The 18,126-nt window shown below is 40.4% G+C and overlaps 1 protein-coding gene across 1 annotated transcript in view; it reads left to right on the forward strand.

The window, feature by feature from the left end:
- Window positions 1-18,126, forward strand: part of LOC116401072 (zinc fingers and homeoboxes protein 2-like) — a 94,727-nt gene that overhangs the window by 23,060 nt on the left and 53,541 nt on the right. Inside the window, exon 2 of the mRNA XM_031879292.1 lies at window positions 7,434-7,572. The gene's annotated coding sequence lies outside the window, so the exon portion shown is untranslated. The remainder of the gene's footprint in view (window positions 1-7,433; window positions 7,573-18,126) is intronic.

The raw sequence follows: 18,126 nt of genomic DNA on the forward strand, positions 1-18,126 counted from the left end.
CATTTAGTACATTATGGTCCATTTAGAGTCAAACAGACCATAAAGTAGGGGATGCTTTAGGGCGGGGCTACATGGTGATTGACAGGTCTCTACCACGGCGTTGTGCGGTCTGAGAGTGGTTAATGTTCACAGTGTGTGTTTACTTTAGGAACGTTATTTGCAACATTTTTGTCGGCTACAAAATATTTCATTCAGCGTTCGGTTGTATTAAGCTCCACCCTCTCGTGTCACTTCTGGTTGCAAAACAACAAGATGGCGACGGACAAATGCCGTATTCCTGGCTTCAAAACGTCCAAAAAAAACCAAAAGATGCCGTCACGGTGACTACCTCCTCTTATATCAGTATATTATTATATAATATTATTTCTCTCTAATATATTATACTCTCTCGCTAATGTGGCTCATTTGTAATGTTGCCACTTTACACAAAATACACAAAAAAAACAATTTAATGAATCCAGAGAAACATTTTACTTCATCGACACTTTAAACCTTCACACAGCTGACCTCTTTCTTTAAAGTGAAATTCTTGAAAGCTGAAATTGTGGTCCTTTCAAAATAAAATACTGAATAAAAATAAAACATAAAGAACAGAAACAGACAGGAAGCTGACCGGACGGGGGTGTGTGTGTGTGTGTGTGTGTGTGTGTCAGACAGCGAGTCTGTGCACACTTGCACACCCATAATACAATCAATGGAATCTTATTAGATGTTTTTACTCCTTTCTTTATTTTCTGTGTGTGTTTCAGTCACAGCTGTTGTGTCTGTTTTTATTACTTTCTCAGCAGGTGGGGAAGACTTTATTTTATTCAGCCCGTCTTTTCTTTGTCCCGGCCTGTTTATTAGCTCGGTCGAGCACCGGTCATCCTGACATATTGAGTCCTCACCGACACCAGATCATCTCTGGTATCCTGCATCGTGTGTGTGTGTGTGTGTGTATGGGGGGGGGGCAGGTCACCGCTGTCCAGATCAGTAATGAAATCTGCGGCGTCTTTATTATTCAGCGCCGGTCATTGTCGGAAAGTGCAGATTGAACTCTTTGAGGAGTGAAGAACGTTGTGAAGGAGCGTATGAATTTATTCATCTTTATATTTACGTTAAACAAAATGTGTATTATGCTTTTTTTTTTATCCCAAAATCATATTTCTATTATATTTCTAACGGGTTTGGGTTTATTCTGGAGGACTCGGGGTTGTTGTGTGTAAGTATTCTGTTCATCTTTTAGTGGGTCAACAGAAATTTCATCTGCAGCTACTTTGATATTTAAATATTCAGTCACTTTGCAAATAAAGATTCCAGAATCATTTGGATTCACTTCTTCTTCGTCTTCAATCACAGCAAACTGAATGTTTTTGACTTTTGGCTGTTTAGATTTAAACAATATAAAAACGTCACTTTGTTGTTTTGTGTAATTGTGACGCGATAATGTTTTTAAGACCAAACGATGAATCAAGTAAATAATAATGATGAATGAAAATAATTGTTTGAGTTTGTAAGTCAGTCTAAAAAGTCAATTAGAGCCACGAAAAAAAAAAAAAAAATCAATTACCCAAAAGTAATATAGATATTAAAAAGCAATAACATTAAGATGAATAACACAACGTGCTCACATGAATAAAAAGGCCAGTTTAGGAGCTTCGATTGCTTTCGTCATGTCATTAGTTTTAGTTTTTATTTTGTGGATTTATGTTTTTCTTGATGCTTTTATTCAAGACTTAATATAATAATAAATATATAATATTGTAATAAAGAATAGATAGACTGTTATCTTGGGGGGGGGGGGGGGGCAACATTACATCGTTGTTAAATAAATTGCTATTAATCGGTACGAGATGAACTGCTTTGTATTCTCTAAACGCTCCAGTCACATGTGAACCCATCACGATAACGTTATAATTTACCTTTCGCCCAATTCAGATTTTAAAGGAACAGAGCCTGAACGCATCACAATGTAACTGAAGTGAACCTCCTGTCAAAAGAAACACTGGTTGGTTGTTTACAATGTATCATCATCACAGATCGGCGACTAGAGAAGCATAAATGTCGATGTCCTGATCGCATATTGTACTGAATATTGGCGGATGAGGATGTCAGTAAAGCGTTGGTTCACCCTGTGATGGTGAACGCTAAACTGAGCCGAATCGTGAGGGTTTGTCTTTGTCTGTGGACGTGGTAGCAGTATCTTTAAAGAGTAAAAGAAGCCCTCCATCTTCAGTCACTGATGCCTGAGCGGCAGATTGTGACTCTCAAACAGGAAGAGCTGAAACATCGTAGCTGTCCAGGTGCTTTTGAGCAAGGCAGGAGTCCCTTCGACGCTCCCCGGTCGAAGCCTTTGTGTCCTCTTTTTCTCAGCGTCTCTGTTTCTGGAGCGTCGGCACAGATTCCGCTCATAAATTCAGGGCTCATTGTCTCTCTGCAGGTCGCGTGTCGCTGTAAATCCCCACAGTGTTCGGTAATGTGTTTTCATTTAGACACAAAACAAGCAGATTAGCCTCCAGGCTCGCTGGGTTTCTGTAAATCTAAATGTAAAATAATGAGATTTTGTGATAAACACGCTTTAATGACAATGTGAGGCGTTAATCCTCCACAGCTGTTGGTGTCTGTCGGTCATGTCAGGTGGGTTTTCATAATGCATATCATTTAATTCATACAGCTCAACATCCCAAACAAACCAGTGCACTTGAAGGCATCAGGAGTTATTTTGTAAAGATAAAACATACCGTGGCTCATCTGGGTGGCTGTTGGGGTGGCGGTCTATATTAGCTGGTGGCGCCACTTGACAACAACATCACCATAAAATCCATTTGGTAGCTGTTCCAGAGCTTTTGATCGTATAACACCATCTTCCTCAGCAGATGGGGACTACCCGGTGGTCATGGAATCTCAACTTTTAAGGCAATATGGACAAGAAGTCTTTAATGTGCTTAAAAGAATATCAAAATTTGTGTTTCTACAATCCCCGACAATTCCACCTGCTGAGGAAGGTTGTGTGATTCAGCTCCAGAACGGCTAATAAATGGACCTTGCAGTGAGATTGTTTTGCCAACAACCATATTGGAATATTGGAAAACAACAAACCACGATGTTCACCATCTAGTATCTAACTCTGTCTGCCTACTGGTTGTTTGTCAGAGCTTTTTAGATCATTTAATGTTATAATAAATGATTGAAACAGTCATTTGATTCATTGGTAAGAGCTGTAATGAAGAAAAACAAGGAAATTCAGATTAAAAACTTTCACAAAAAGACTGAAACAAATGATAGAATATTGTGTTATCTTTGCTGCCGTAGATACCTAATGTCTGCTGACCATCACTGTAAACGAGAGACCCGTCTTTAATTGACCTGATTGATTAAATCCAGGTTGGGAACACTAGAAACACCCACTCACTCCTGCCACTAAAGAAGAAAACCCATACAGCTAATTAATGAGGGCCGACCGGCTCATTTGTATGCTTTGTGAGCACTAATTAAGATATGCAAAATATCCAGATGAAGCGCTGCCACAGCCGAGATTTATTTGTTAAGGGAGTCGTCGACACGGAGGAAGACGGATGGAGGACTCGTCCTCCGCCACCGCGTAGCATTAATCTGAGACTTCCTCGCGTCAATGGCTGGAAGTGCAGGACATTACGGGCGGATTCGTCTCGGTGACTTTGGCCGTTAAATATTCATACAAGCATGTGGTGACAGCGAGCAGCTGGACCTCACGTATGATGCAAAAGGACTGTAAGACCTGGAGCTCAGGAGAAGACTCGCTTACTTTATGTTCTCTTTCACGCGGACTAAATGTAAAAATGCATTTTTCAGCTTTTTTTGTGTGTATTTGGGCTCAAAACGTAGGTTGAGTTCATCGTAATGATTAAAAACATGAAGTAGATGCTAATAAAAGGGTTCACGGTGAGGTCTGAGGGTTATTCTCAGTTATTGGGACTCTGTTTTTAGAACGACACACAGCTTTTGATTCATTTTTCAATGCATTCAGCACTACAAATGAATTCCATTCACCTCCATTGAATCGTGTGTTAGAGACGGATTTCTTTTTAAATAATATTTTCTTCTTTATTAGAAATTTGCATTCATCACATCTCCAGAAACAAAACCAAATCAGTTATAATCCAAACAAAAAGAAGTGGACGTTACAAAACGGCAACATCACTGTTTACCCTCACGAATACGTTCCATTTACCTCCATTGAATCGTGTGTTAGAGACGGATTTCTTTTTAAATTATATTATATTTTTTAGAATCTGTATCTATCACATCTCACAAATAAAACAAACAGAAAAGCTCAGCCGTTATGTACTCAACATGTAGCGAACATCTTCCATGTTACTTTATATCAAAAGACACTAGTACTAGTAATAAATAACATTATTATCAACACGATGTAGCGTAACCAGGCTACGGAAACTCAATACGTTTTTGGTGAAAAACAAAGGTTGCATTGAACATCTGGTGAGATTTTTAATTATGTTTACTTACTTTGTGATAATTATTTCCCAATTTAAATCAAAACTTTGCCATTTTTAGACTATTTTGCTCAGACAAAGTTCAGTTTAGACATTTATGGTTTTGAATTTAATTTTGTTATAATAAAAAAAGACATATTTATACATATCAAAGTAACTGTGCTGACACTGGTATGACAGTACTTCCTGACAACATAACAATCAGACATGGATATTTAAAAAAAGAAAAGAACTATCTGCACAGCAGTATTATGTCATTTCGGGCAACCCCTTTTAAAACGTCCAGTACAGTAAAAATAGACGGAATAAAAAGCTATTCTGAAAACTAACTTTGCAACAAGAAATTGAAGAAGTCTACTTCCTCCCGTGTGGAAGGAGTGCATGTATGAGTGACAATAAACATCTTGAATACATCACCTTAGAAACCGTGTATACACAACTGTCTTACTTCAAACTTACCATTTAAAAACCCTCCTACACTCTAAGAAAACTATGTGCCCTAAAATATACAGTTTCATCTTCAACCCCTCATTGAGGAAGATGGGTTGAATATCACCAGAGGTACATATTTCCTACGTATTATCTGTGCACGTGAACGCATCGTGGGGCTTTTTTCTCAGTTGAGTAATACACTGTAAACTACTAATACTGCTGGTTTCTGTGTGTAGTAGTTTAGTGTAGTGATGATCACCTCAGGGCCTCTTGAGCAGTGTGAGAGTACTATCACACACACACACACACACACACACACACACACACACACACACACACAGTCCCAGAGCAGAGCTGGTTAGTGTCAGGTCGCTGATGGATGGAGGATGAGGTCAGTCCTGAGGGGGATCCAGACTCTCTGGAAAAGACCTGTTGTTCACTCTCACTGTCTGTGCTGCAGACCTCTGATGATCTCATCCATGCACACACACACGCACACACATACATGCACACACACATACACACACACACCACATGCACTCATCACATCCTGGGTGATCCCCTCTTAACGGAGCTCCATAACGTTTAGATGCTGATCACCAAACGGGGATGTGTTTCGGCTCCAAATCCACTTTTAAATCCAACAGTTTCATTTTGAAATCAAAGGCGTTTATTTTTCAACTGACTTGTGTTTTATTGTTTGCGTCACGTTTCCCTTAAAAGCTGCTTCTCATTGGTTGGGTTCATTTCAATGATCGTGAGCTCTGCAGCCTGAATCCTAGAAGAAGTTGTTTACACAGAGGCAATTTAAAGTGCTTTAAATATGCATCAGACAATAAGCCATAATAATAATAATAAACCGTTAATAATACACATTAAATGTAATGAAATACAAAGATAGCAAACCAGAAATATATATTAAGTGTAGTAATAAGTTGTATGTTGCCTCAAATGCAACAAAAGTGAAATAAAATTGCAGAAAGAGGAACTGAAAGGTGTTTAAAATATCTTGCAGACACATTTAAATGTGATCCTGATTTCCTGAAAGTGTGTTTTTATCAGAGCAGGTTGAACATGAAAAACACGTTCAGTCTTCAGTAACACAGTCAACCGTCTGGACGGGGCTTCCCCTGGTTTTACTTTGTGTCACCGCTTCCTTCTCAGATCGGTTTCTGTAATCAATGGTGATGATTAATTGTTGTATTTATTATTCATAAGACCTGCTGCCGGTGAGATACACTGCTCCTCAGGGACGCTTCTGCAGAGCATTAATGTACATTTAGGGTTCAACTGGAATAGAATAGACCTTTTGACTTCTAACAGCAGGAAACAAGTGGAGCGACTATTATTAACGTGGGCTGAGTTCCATTTAGTGTTCCAGGAAGTGAGTCAGCATGATCAACACCGAACACTATGAGAGCTTTAGATCATTAACGCTGTTTATTACACATGTGCTTTGCCTGCTTTATTGTTGAGTAGCTTTTAAAAGCTGTTGCTGGAAGAGTCAATTCCATTCAATGGTTCGTACGTTATCTTACGAAAAAGTTACGTCTCAGCAACACATTTCAACTCCAACTCGTCACTTGAATACAATCTTTTCAAAATAAACTTCTGTCTTCACAGGAAACAACTTTGTTAGGTTGAGACAACAAAAATACTTCATTAGGTTGAGAAAAATATCGTAAAATACTTAGGTTTAGAAAAAGATCGTAAAGTACTTAGGTTTAGAAAAAGATCGTAAAGTACTTAGTTAGGTTTAGAAAAAGATCGTAAAATACTTAGTTAGGTTTAGAAAAAGATCGTAAAATATTTAGGTTTAGAAAAAGATCGTACAATAATTAGGTTGAGAAAAAGATCGTAAAATACTTAGGTTGAGAAAAAGATCGTAAAATACTTTGTTCGGTTTTTAGGCTACATTTTAGAGAATCAAAAATAAAAATGAAAAGTAAACTCTATTTGACCTGACTTTTTAAAAACATTTGTGACTTCAATAAATTAATTTATTTGTGGTGTGTGTGTGTGAGTGACATTGTCATAAGTTTAAAGTTGAGAAGTTATTAAAGTCAACGGAAAATACAATAATACAAAACGTGTGTATACACGTGTATCATATTAAGCAGAAACACACACAAAGACTGCACAGGATTCAGCTGTGTGCAATTACACACACACACGCACACTAACTTTCCTGAGTTCTCATTTGTCTGTTCATACATGTGTTTAAAAGTGTTGCTCTGTAGTTACATTTACAGTAACTTTCTGTCTTACTCTCCTGCTGTCTGTTTGTCTCTCTCTCTCTCTCTCTCTCTCTCTCTCTCTCTCTCTCTCTCTCTCTCTGACGCTTCCCCCCTTTTCACTCCATTTTGGCACATGTTGCCACGGTAACCACAGCTTCTTTTTTGAGTGGTTTTTTTTTCGGGCCAAGTTGTCGTGGTGCAGTTTTTTTACGGCTCATATTGGGCTCCTTTATTTACGCACACATGCTGTCACGCAATCACACGCACACTAACAACCCTGCTCTTTTTCCAGATTACCCAGAGTGCCGCTGGCCTGAGGATCGTCCAATAGAGAGGGAGAACGAGGAAGACGCACGGTGATTGGAGGAGGAGGTGGAGAAAGGCCCCACCCAGCCTCGAGTGAAGCCCCTCCCCCCCTCTGAGGAAGTGCAGTGAGTAGCAGCGTTTATTATTTGGGGGGGGGGGGACTTGGTATCTGGGGAGGTCTTTTATTTTGAAATTCGTTCATGAAAACTTCCTGTTTGACTGCAGGAAAAATCTGCTCAGTTGTTTTCAGGTCAGAGCTTTTAATTTATTTCTTGGCTGGTGTAGTTGTACGTTAGCCGTTGCTAGCGTTAGCTTCACAGGAAGAAGAAACACCACGCTGCAAAGTTGTGTCTTCCTAGTGATGCTCCAAACTGATGGAGAAAAAGCACTTAAAGACTGGACAGTGAAATCATGCATCAGCCTGATTTAACCACCAGAAAGAATTGTGTAAAAGCTCCTCCGGTGGGCTGAAAGGTGACGTCTTTTCAGAGGTTGCTGAACTTCTGTTGGAAGTGCGTTTGAATGCCATTGTGGCATTCAGCACTTGCCACCAGGTCTCGAGTCGTGTTGGGTTTAATGGTTGGCCCTGCAGGATTTGCAGGGCTTGTGATCTGTGGAGGGAGCAGGAGGGAAGATGTGACTCCTCTGTTCCTTCAATGCAGGAAGTAAACAACTGGTGAGGGTGTGATGGTGCAGCAGTGGAAGCTCTTCTCTGTCATTTTGTCTGCGTGAAAAACCCAGATTTCATTTTCACCTGTAAAAGTGCGTTTTAAAACTAATAAATGATGCCGTGCAAGCAATCCGGAAGTGATAGCAAATGCTAGCAATGCTTTTAAAAGCATTTGAAAGCTGTTTTAAAAGTATCTTCAAGTGACGAAGGCCTCTTTTTCGTTGTCTTTGGCGTCACCTGTGGCGATTAGCGGTAAATGCAGGTGTGTGTTTTTGAATCTCACTTCCCAAAGATTGAAATAATGTTGTCTTTTTGCAGCGTCTCATACAACGGTTGGTATTTTAGCCCATTACATGAATACGGCCTTTTCAAAATAAAGTTCCGTCTTTACGGAAACGTCAGTCAGGTTCAGGAAAAGTTCGGGGTTTTGGGTTCAACTTAGTGGAAGTGTTACTTGAGTACGGAAGTCACGTTCAGCCTCGACAAAACTTTTATTTAAACAGAAATGGTGGTGCGTTGAACAACCTGTTGTGTTACGTGCAATTAAATACGACTGTGTCTGACTTAGTAAAACTGCAAATGCAAGAGAGCTTTCATCAGCGGGCCATAGACTCCAATCACCAATGTGTCGCCTCATTCTGCGATGGATAATGAGATAAGTCATTAATGTGTTGCTCCACATGGGCCAGGTAATGCAAATCACCTGCAGAGTCACGTATCAAGTGGAAACGTTTGAGCTCATCAGATGTGAGAATTAGCTGTTTTTCTTTGGGGTTTGAACAGTTTCTCTAATGAAAAATATGAATCATGAATCCTCCGAATGTCTGTCCTGCAGTAATTAACCAGTTAGTCAGAATGACACTTAAAACAAACAGTTTGCGGACCCTAAAAATCAGACCGGGTTTGAACCCCCGGGATCAACACAGATGGAGATGGGTGTTACTCGACTGAATGTCTGAATGTCTAACAGACTAACAGCTCAGTGCGGACACATCACTAGTTTCATTTTTAAACACAGGAAACCCCATAAAAACAGGAGATAGACTCCTTTACCAATGGCAGCAGACGAGTAGCCGCTTTTTTCTGGTGTTCGACATCACGAACACGCCAGAAAATAGTGTGAGTTAATTGTTTTTGTTACTTGTTCAGTTTCTTTCAAAATCTAAAACCAGAGTTGGTGATTGTTGGAACAGTGGATAGACGAAACAAAGCGTTTGTTTCTTTATTTTTATTCAGTTTGAAGTGTTGCGATGGTCAGCAAGGTCACATTTCTGTTTCTGTCAATGGAGTCCGGTGGCTTTGAGGAGAGCAAATATCTGCTGTTTCTTTTCACATCTAACTCTGTGAATTCAGGGTTTATCTCGACCAAACCAGTGTGAAAAGACTAACCGAGATGGTTTTATTGAGTTTTATTTTGTTTCTGTCGAGTTTGAATGAAGTTTGTTTTACAATGATCAGCGCGGTAAAGTCACCGTTTCCGTCAATGGAGTCCGGTGGCTTTGAGGAGAGGAAATAACGTCCGTTTCTTCTCAAATCTAACTCTGTGAATTAAGGTTTTATTTTTGACCAAACTACAGTGGAAAGACAAAACACTTCTGTTGACTCTGTGGAGTTTGAATACCGTGCGTCTTTCGACAGTCATTGAGGTAAAACGACTGTTTATGGAGTCTTATAGCTTTAAGGAGAGCTTTTTACATCTTACTTGGTGAATTAGGTGTTAATTTTGACCAAACCAGAGTTGGTGATTGTTGGAACAGGTGAAATACTGACAAAGATTATTTTGACGAGTTTCATTTTGTCTTTGTCGAGATTGAATGAAGTGTGTTTTTTACAATGATCGGCAAGGTGCAATTATCGTTTCTGTCAACGGAGCTTTGAGGAGGGCATATTAATTGTATGTTAATAATTTGTAATAATCGTTCAAATCCCTGCTGATTTTATTTATTATTCATTCACTTAAGCACCGGAAAAGGGGCGAAAATGAGTGTGTCCACCCGGGGGACGTGTTCCCATAATTGCAGATAAATACCTGTGACCAGAGTCATTTGTCCTGGAATGAATGCAGATTGTTGCCTTTCACACTGAAGACACATGCCAGATGTTTGTGGGGTTTTTTGTCCATAGTAACAGCAATAACAACATCCCTTTTTTCTCCTGTTGTATACGTGTTTCACCCAGAACAAGCTGCTGTATCAGAATGTGGGAGAAGCAGACAGAAAGTCAGAAAGTCTCTCGTATTTTGTAGTAAAGAGTGTAAAGACTGTAAAGCAAGCTGGCGTAAATCCCACAGATTTGTTCAGAGCCTCTGAGTCACTCAGAGGAGTTTTCTGATCAGACGCCTCAGAGGGGGAAAAATTTCAGGAAGGAAAAGAAACGTAGGACCAGATTACCAGACGATGATTAAAAGAAACAAAAGCAAAAACCGTGAAAAATGTGTAAACCAGCTTTACAATGTTTAGTTAAAAAGAACTGAATGTTTCAGAGCGGAGACTCCACAAGTTGTTCGCTCTGTTTTTACCCACATTAAACTTTGGCGTAGGTCGACGTCCATCCGAGAGAGGAACGTGAAATCAAATCTCGTCTTTTGGGCTCTTTTGTCCCTTCGGTGTCCTTCAGTCCATCGCCGAAGAAGGAAAAAAAGAGGACGAAAAACAAACAACAATTCAAGGCCTTCAGAGGTATTTACTCTGAATCCAGTCAGTGTGAGCTCTTACCTCTTCAGTTTGCACCGGGAGGTTTCGTTTTAAATGCATTTCATTTAAGGTAGAGGACAGTAACGAATACATGTGTTTTAGAAGCAGCGAAAGAGAAGCGACATTGTAAAGAAAAGAAAACAGGAGTCACACCTGGAAGGCTGAGAGAGATTTATGTTCAGGTGAGTAAGACAGAAAGTTGCTCGGGGGGGGGCAAAAAGTCAGAGAGACACTTTGAAAGATGTGACATTTCATCTCCAGAAATTGAGGTCTAAAAGGAGGTCTCTGCAGATTGTTATTTTGTAGAGAGAAGAGGTGCAGACGGAGGGAAAGAAAATCACATTCTGAGAGGGAAGTATTAAGAAAATGTGAGCAGAGTCGAGAGAAGATTTGATTTTAGGAAAAAGAAAAGAAACCTTCAAACATGTATATTCAATCAGATCCAACAGGGACGAGATCGGAGCAGAGAGTCTGAGCTGCTTCTTTTGAATCAAGTAGAAGAGTGTGTGTAAAACATTGTGGATCCTCAGCTGGAGACCAGCGCGCTCGGTTCAGCAGGTTCATTCAGTAACTCTTAAAACGTGGCAGCGTCCGAAGCCTCTGGTGCCCCCGCGGCGATAAAACCGAACCCACTTTGTAGTCCGAGCTGCAAAGACGATTGTGCAACTTGGGGGGAAAAAAAACACGCATTTGGGGGGGGGTTCCAACAAAACAGAGGATCTGCAGTTTGTCTGTTAGAAGTTTGAGTAATCACATCTGGAGCTGTCATGGAGGTCCTGTGCAGAATATTTGTTGTATGGATGAATGTTTCAGAGAAACAGACCGACAGTAGAGTTTGTTTCATGTTGAACGCTTCTACGGGACCAAAACCAGTGTTCTCCTCTGGTTGTATAGAAGTCTATGAGAAAATGACTCTACTTCTCTCTTGATTTATTCCCTCAGTAAACATTGTAAACATGAGTTTATGGTCTCAATCTCTAGTTTCAAGTCTTCTTCAATACAGCATGATGTTCATTTAGTACATTATGGTCCATTTAGAGTCAAACAGACCATAAAGCAGGGGATGCTTTAGGGCGGGGCTACGCGGTGATTGACAGGTCTCTACCAGAGACGTATACAGCGTCTCTACGTCACTCCTCCTCAGTCCAGATATGGTCACTTCTGTTCACTGAGATAAAAAGCATTTAGGCGCAAACAGACTTTAACAGAGTAAAATGTTTTGGATGAAATATCACAATTTCAAGCTTCACTTTAGTTGCTTTTTCTCTGACAGAAGTGGTCATCACACATGATGTGTTCAAGAACCGTCGGAAAGATGAAAATCTGTCGATAGTGACGTTTTTTACAGCTCCTGGTTGTGATAAACGCTGTAGTTTTGGAGTTTGTTTAAAGAAAACATGCTTTTTAATCCCGCCGGCGGGTTTTGTGGTTCTGAGAGTTTTAAGATGAAGCTTTATTGATCAGAAAATCAGGCAGAAACAAGAACAGAAAATAAGTGTATTAACAGCATAGAAACTATAAAAGTTCAATTAGACCCCAAAACAAATGCCAGCAGACAATACAAAACAGTATCCAAAGAAGTTGTGTATTAAAGATGCTGTTTGAAGATCAGGAACCGGAGGAAACACTCCGCTCTGCCTGATTCATATCACCAAAGATAAACATGATGTACGACTTGTTGGAGCTTTAAATCAGTGTAAATGTTGCAGCGCTTCCTATAAACCAAAACCGTGTTGGAAATATTCATTTTCTACGTGTGCATCTCTGAACCCGTCAGCAACTTTTTTTTTTTTTTTTTTTTCCCACCATTTCCTGCTTTCATATACGATCTCTCCCACTGCAGCGCCAAATCACAGCACAGGAAAAAAACCTGCCCAACCAAAAGCCAAAAATCCACCAGCACTTGGCTGCCGTCCAGTCCGATTTTTCAGCGCTTTTCCTGGGCCGCAGCCAGCCGCACGGTGCCGGTGCCAGCCCCACTGGGTGCTCGGGAAAAGGTTTGTTTTCACAGGCCTTCTGCTTCATTGAATGGTCTCTGTGAAGCTCAAGGGGTGGAGCACCGCGCTAACACTGCCGGGGTTGACAGGGTGCAGTTCGGCACACGGGTCATCGCCGCTAAAAATATGTGCATCGGAAAAAGGTGCCACGAAGCACCTCGATTGAAAGAATCCACCGAGCGGAACAGTGTTTTTTGGGGGGTTGCAGATTGGGCTCTGCACCTGATCATTTGATGGTTGTTTTTCTCTTCTTACCCACATCAAGGCTTCGCTTTCACGCCGAGTGAGTTTCACGACCCTCGGGCCTCTGAAACGTGATTAAAAACCTACGGTATCATTTGAAGAATGAATGGGCATCAAGAGGAGACGATGCTGCTGTTTTCTTCTCCTCTCTCTGCAGATATGTGGCTTCATCACCACTGAGATACTTCACAGTCGCGTATGGCTGCACCGTGTTGATTATGATTGTGAGTTACATTATTAGTCTTAATTAATGCGATGAATCAAAAGGATTTTCAGCTGCAAAGCAGATCTAAATGTTTGAATATTTCTGTGGAACAAACAAAGACTGCATGATTAGTGTGATGCCCTAATGTTGTGTCACTCTCTCTGATCATACTGTTGTTGATAAAATGGCCATCTGTTACCTCCAAATGCTGCTGCTGTAGTCTTGAAAGCGGCGGCGTTGATGCAGGAAGCGGTGATCTGAAAACAGCGGTGTGAGTGTGAGGAGCCGTGCAGGTACAGTGTGAGGGACTGGTGGGATCTCCACAACCGCTGGTGGAGTTATCGACTACGTGGGAGAGAATGGCTCACCCTAAAAACACACACACACCTGTGGAGGAGGTGTGTGTGTGGGCAGTCAGTGTGGCCGGGCAGATTGCTGCTCGCCTCTCTCGCTGAGCTGCAGAATTAAACCGAAGCCTCGCTGCTGCTGCTGAACTTCACCACCACAACACTCCATTTCTTTTTCTTATTGTGTGTGTGTGTGTGTGTGTTTCCCATCAACACACCTGCAATTCTAGCTGGAGACATTTAACTTGGTGATTCACTTGTTTTGCTCGATGGTTGTGTGTCATTCCTCGGAGGTCTGGGGTGTTTAGTGATTTTTTACTTTTTAGGTTATGTTTCTTTCTCTCCCCTCAGCTGTGAAATGTGCTTGTGGGTGTTCTGAGTTGAGAAATGTGTCACCGGAAATCTGCGCTCGGATCCACAACCTCTCTGTTCTGTCTAGATGTTGGATTTCTAGAAATGCTAGCAGCGGTTTTCATCGAGTGTGAGTGAGTTATTTGGTCGAAATGTAACACGCCTCGGCACTACGGCACAGTGTGAAGGCCTTTACACACCGGGAGTGTGATGAATGTACGACAATATTTCACATCACAACTATTCATACCGTACAGTTGCAACACTGTCTCAATACAAAGACAGAACCTTCACCCAGGAGACCGCTGTTTGTGTCCTGTGTGAAACCAACGCTTGTTACGTAATATTACATAAGAAAGTCAGCCAAGGGCGGTTCTTATTCACAGTTGTTTTTTATTGACGCAAGTTACGTTGCGTGGTTACGTTGAGTTGTTACGGTTGTTTTGTTTAACGGTTGTTGCTTTACATTGTTACGTTTGTTACATTGTTAAATTACATTGTTATGGTTTTTACGGTTGTTACGTTACATTGCTTTGGTTGTTATGGTTGTTACGGTCGTTACCTTGTCACGTTACCTTGTCACATTACCTTGTCACGTTACCTTGTCACGTTACCTTGTTACGTTACCTTGTTACGTTACCTTGTTACGTTACTATTTGAACACAAACTGTGATATCATTTTTTTTAACCTTAACCAAGTAGTTTTTGTTGCCTGAACATTACTAAATAATTCACAATGTTACCTCATGGCCTTGCGAGTTTCTGCCAGCGGGATACGAGGCTGATAAGAAACGTATTGTTGGTTCAGGAACCCGTGCTGTGCTGAAACGTAAAATGCCCCAAAAACATTATGGCGACTGGGTTATGTCCTCACATCTTTCCTTCTCCTTGTTGGAAACATGCATAACATTTGACTTCAGAGTTCTGTGTTTTAACACCAACTATTTCTTTAAATATAATTTCATCAAACGAACCAGACTAAAATGAACTCTTCATAAAGCTAAAGTTATCAGCCCCAATAATGAAACTCTCCTGACTTTGCTGGTTTTTCTAAGTTGAAGACTGTAATAATCTGCTGGGCTTCAATCTTTCATCAACTTGAGGCCTCTGAAGGTTTAAAGTGGCTTCTTGTGGGCGTCTCTCTGGCTCAAAGACTCTCAGGAACCCCTTCCATGGAAGAGATAGAGGTCAGGATTTAAGCCGCACTCCTCTTCCAGACACAGTTTTTGGATTTTTAACACCGGCCCCCCTCCGATCTGCGAAAGCAGCTCAGTAACACTGGAGTTTATCCAGCACCGCATGATTGAGGCCATGAGGAAGTCAAGTGTTTTTCTGAGTAATGAGTGTTAGACTTGTTTTATTCCGGAAGGTACCCACCAACGCATTTGTTCAATTTTGTTAAGTGCCACTCAAGAGATATTCCTAAAATTCTCAAATTGATTTTTCTATCGGGGGGAGGGAGGGTTAGGAAGGTGCAGATTTTACATGTTTTTAAGAGCTAAAGTAATTGCAGAGATGGAGATTTTAAAGGTAACTAATCCAATTACAGTTGAAGAAAATGTGGTTTCAGTTCAAAATGGAGATGGGAAACAAGCTAATTGCGGCAGAAGAAAGCACCCAGATGACCCACGCTTAAACCTTCTGATAATGATCAACAACTTATTCAATCTTTAGACGCATTTGTCAGAAATCACTGCAGCCTGGGATTTGGTTTGAAGTTGGTAAAAAAAAATTGGCAGATGATTTAACAAATGAGGAGAGAAAAGTTTGGGAGGGAGATTTCAAGAACGAGGTTTGGTTTTTAGTGTTTGCCATTTCTATTTCCACAAGTCTTTTTATTGTGCTTTCAAAAGTAATTGTAGTATAATAAAAAGGTAGATCAGTTTACTCCATCAACTCATCCTGCAAAGACACTTCAATATCTCTAGCACAAAGTCTGCCTTATATACTGGGGGTGTCTAAGATGCAAGACTTTGAGTTTAACGGAGTTGCATCAAGGGAAATTTAGGATTCAATGTCAATAGAGTTTGACCAACATAAGGGACTAAAAGTGGTGATATGTCTGCCTCTTCTGCACAGATTTAGACTTTAAAAAAAATATGTGCAACAATAAATAAAAACTCAACTTAAAATCAGCTTTTGTTTCCTTGACGGCATATACGGCAGATAATATACTAGTAATGTCTAGTAAAGTATTTTTAGAGAGTTGACATAAGTTTGCATATATATATATATATATATATATATATATATATATATATATCTCAGAGAAGATACAGCTGATCATGTGAGTTAAATGTTTGCTACTTTCCATAATTCCAAAAGTGCAGCGAAAAAGGCAAAAACAATCTCAAGCGAGCATAAATATTTTGAGGCAGTTTTATCACATTTTATTAGTTTCCAAATCGCTTTTCTGATACATTAAAACATTAAAACATTCAAAGTGCACAATAAGATATGTGACTAGAAATACGGCTGTTGGGGTCCACGGTCGAGACGTGAAACAAAATGTGAAACAAGATGTTAATATTTAGTAGGAAGGTGACAGGAAATGCAGGAAAAGAAAATGCAAAATGACTTTGGTGCCAAGCCGGACTCAAACATGGCGACTGTCTGATTTATTATCTTCTCTAAGTGATTATTGTTTTAAATCAAATAAGTTGCAGAGAAAATGGAAGTACTCTTTCTTTCAGGCTGCAAAAAAGTCCCAAAAAGATGTATTATGTACACCCACATGTCAGTGTGGATCACATTTTAAAGCAGTGTGCACATTTTAGAAAAAGGAGAAATATAGAAATGTTAACTGAGGACTTACTGAAAGAAGGAGCCGCTGCTGTGGTAACTGCTTTATGAATAACAACAGATTTGAATGTGTCTCAGGTGTTTTCGCTGAGTGTCACAGAGCTGAGCTCATATTTCTGCTGTTAAGAGGTGGTACGCCGCGATACTTCACCGATATCAAACACTACTCCCAGTGCAGGCCAATTGGAGATAGACTGCTGGGAAATTTTCGAAAATTACTATTCCAAATTTACAAGGTGGAGCGCTGCCACTGTTAGACAGTTTAGGGAGAGCCGCGGTGCGTAAAGCGTTTTAGTTCGTCTCCTGCTGTGATGCAATCTGTTACGAGCATCAGTCAAATCACCCTCTCAGTCAGAGGATGAGAAAACACAGCCGTCAGCCAAGTCGGTAAACTCGGTAAACATTATGGAGGGTTCTCCCGACCTGCGTCTGCGCTGCAGCATTCAGGGAATATCTAACACACGCAGAGCTCTGAGAAGTCTAGATATGAAATATGAATACGGCCTTTTTTAAATATGGCCATTATTTTTCACCATGTAATTGGAGTTTTTTTTCTTCTTCTCTTTATGTTGACTTTGATTAATCCGGAACAGTAAGAAGCACAATCTGCTTCCTGTCCTGCTTTACCGAACACAGACAGATTTAATTTCCTGGTTGTTCTTTTTTTTTTTTTTTTTTTTTTTTTTTTTTTTATTCTGCATATTTATGGTTTCACTGCTTTCATAATAACTGCAGGAGAAAGTTAAGAGACTTGGGGAATCTATAGCGGGAAGAACCCGAAGCTGCTCTGGAAGCTTGCGGTGGTATAATATTAACACCTGTGACACATTCAGGTCCGACTGGCCGGTTATCTGATCCCATTGGCTCCGCCACAAGATAAAGTAGTTCCTTTCCACATCTTTTTTTTGTTTTCAGCTCCCGATGACTCGTTACAGTTCCACTGTGGAGGATTTAGAAGTTGACTGTGACGATTAGCTGTAGTTTGAAGTAGGGATGCTAATTCAGATTTATTTTTTTTGACCGATAGCCGGAAAGATTAGTGCTGATAAGCCGCAGAGTTGCAAATGATATCCGGTGCACAAACATGTTAAATCATTAATGTGGACCAGCTTTTCACTTTAGGTGTTAAGTGGCTCCTCTGAGTTTTTGATGATGGATGGATTGGTGGATGATGGATGGATGGATGGATGGATGGATGATTAATAGATGGTTGGACGATGGATGATGATTGGATGGTTTGGTGGATGATGGAACGATGGATTGGTGGATGATGGCAGGATGGATTGGTGGATGATGGATGGATGGGTGGATGATGGAAGGATGGATTGGTGGATGGATGGATGGATGGATTGGTGGATGATGGATGGATGG

This window comes from Anarrhichthys ocellatus, unplaced genomic scaffold, assembly GCF_004355925.1.
Source record: "Anarrhichthys ocellatus isolate YVR2014 unplaced genomic scaffold, GSC_Weel_1.0 scaffold242, whole genome shotgun sequence".
Classification (NCBI taxonomy): domain Eukaryota; kingdom Metazoa; phylum Chordata; class Actinopteri; order Perciformes; family Anarhichadidae; genus Anarrhichthys; species Anarrhichthys ocellatus.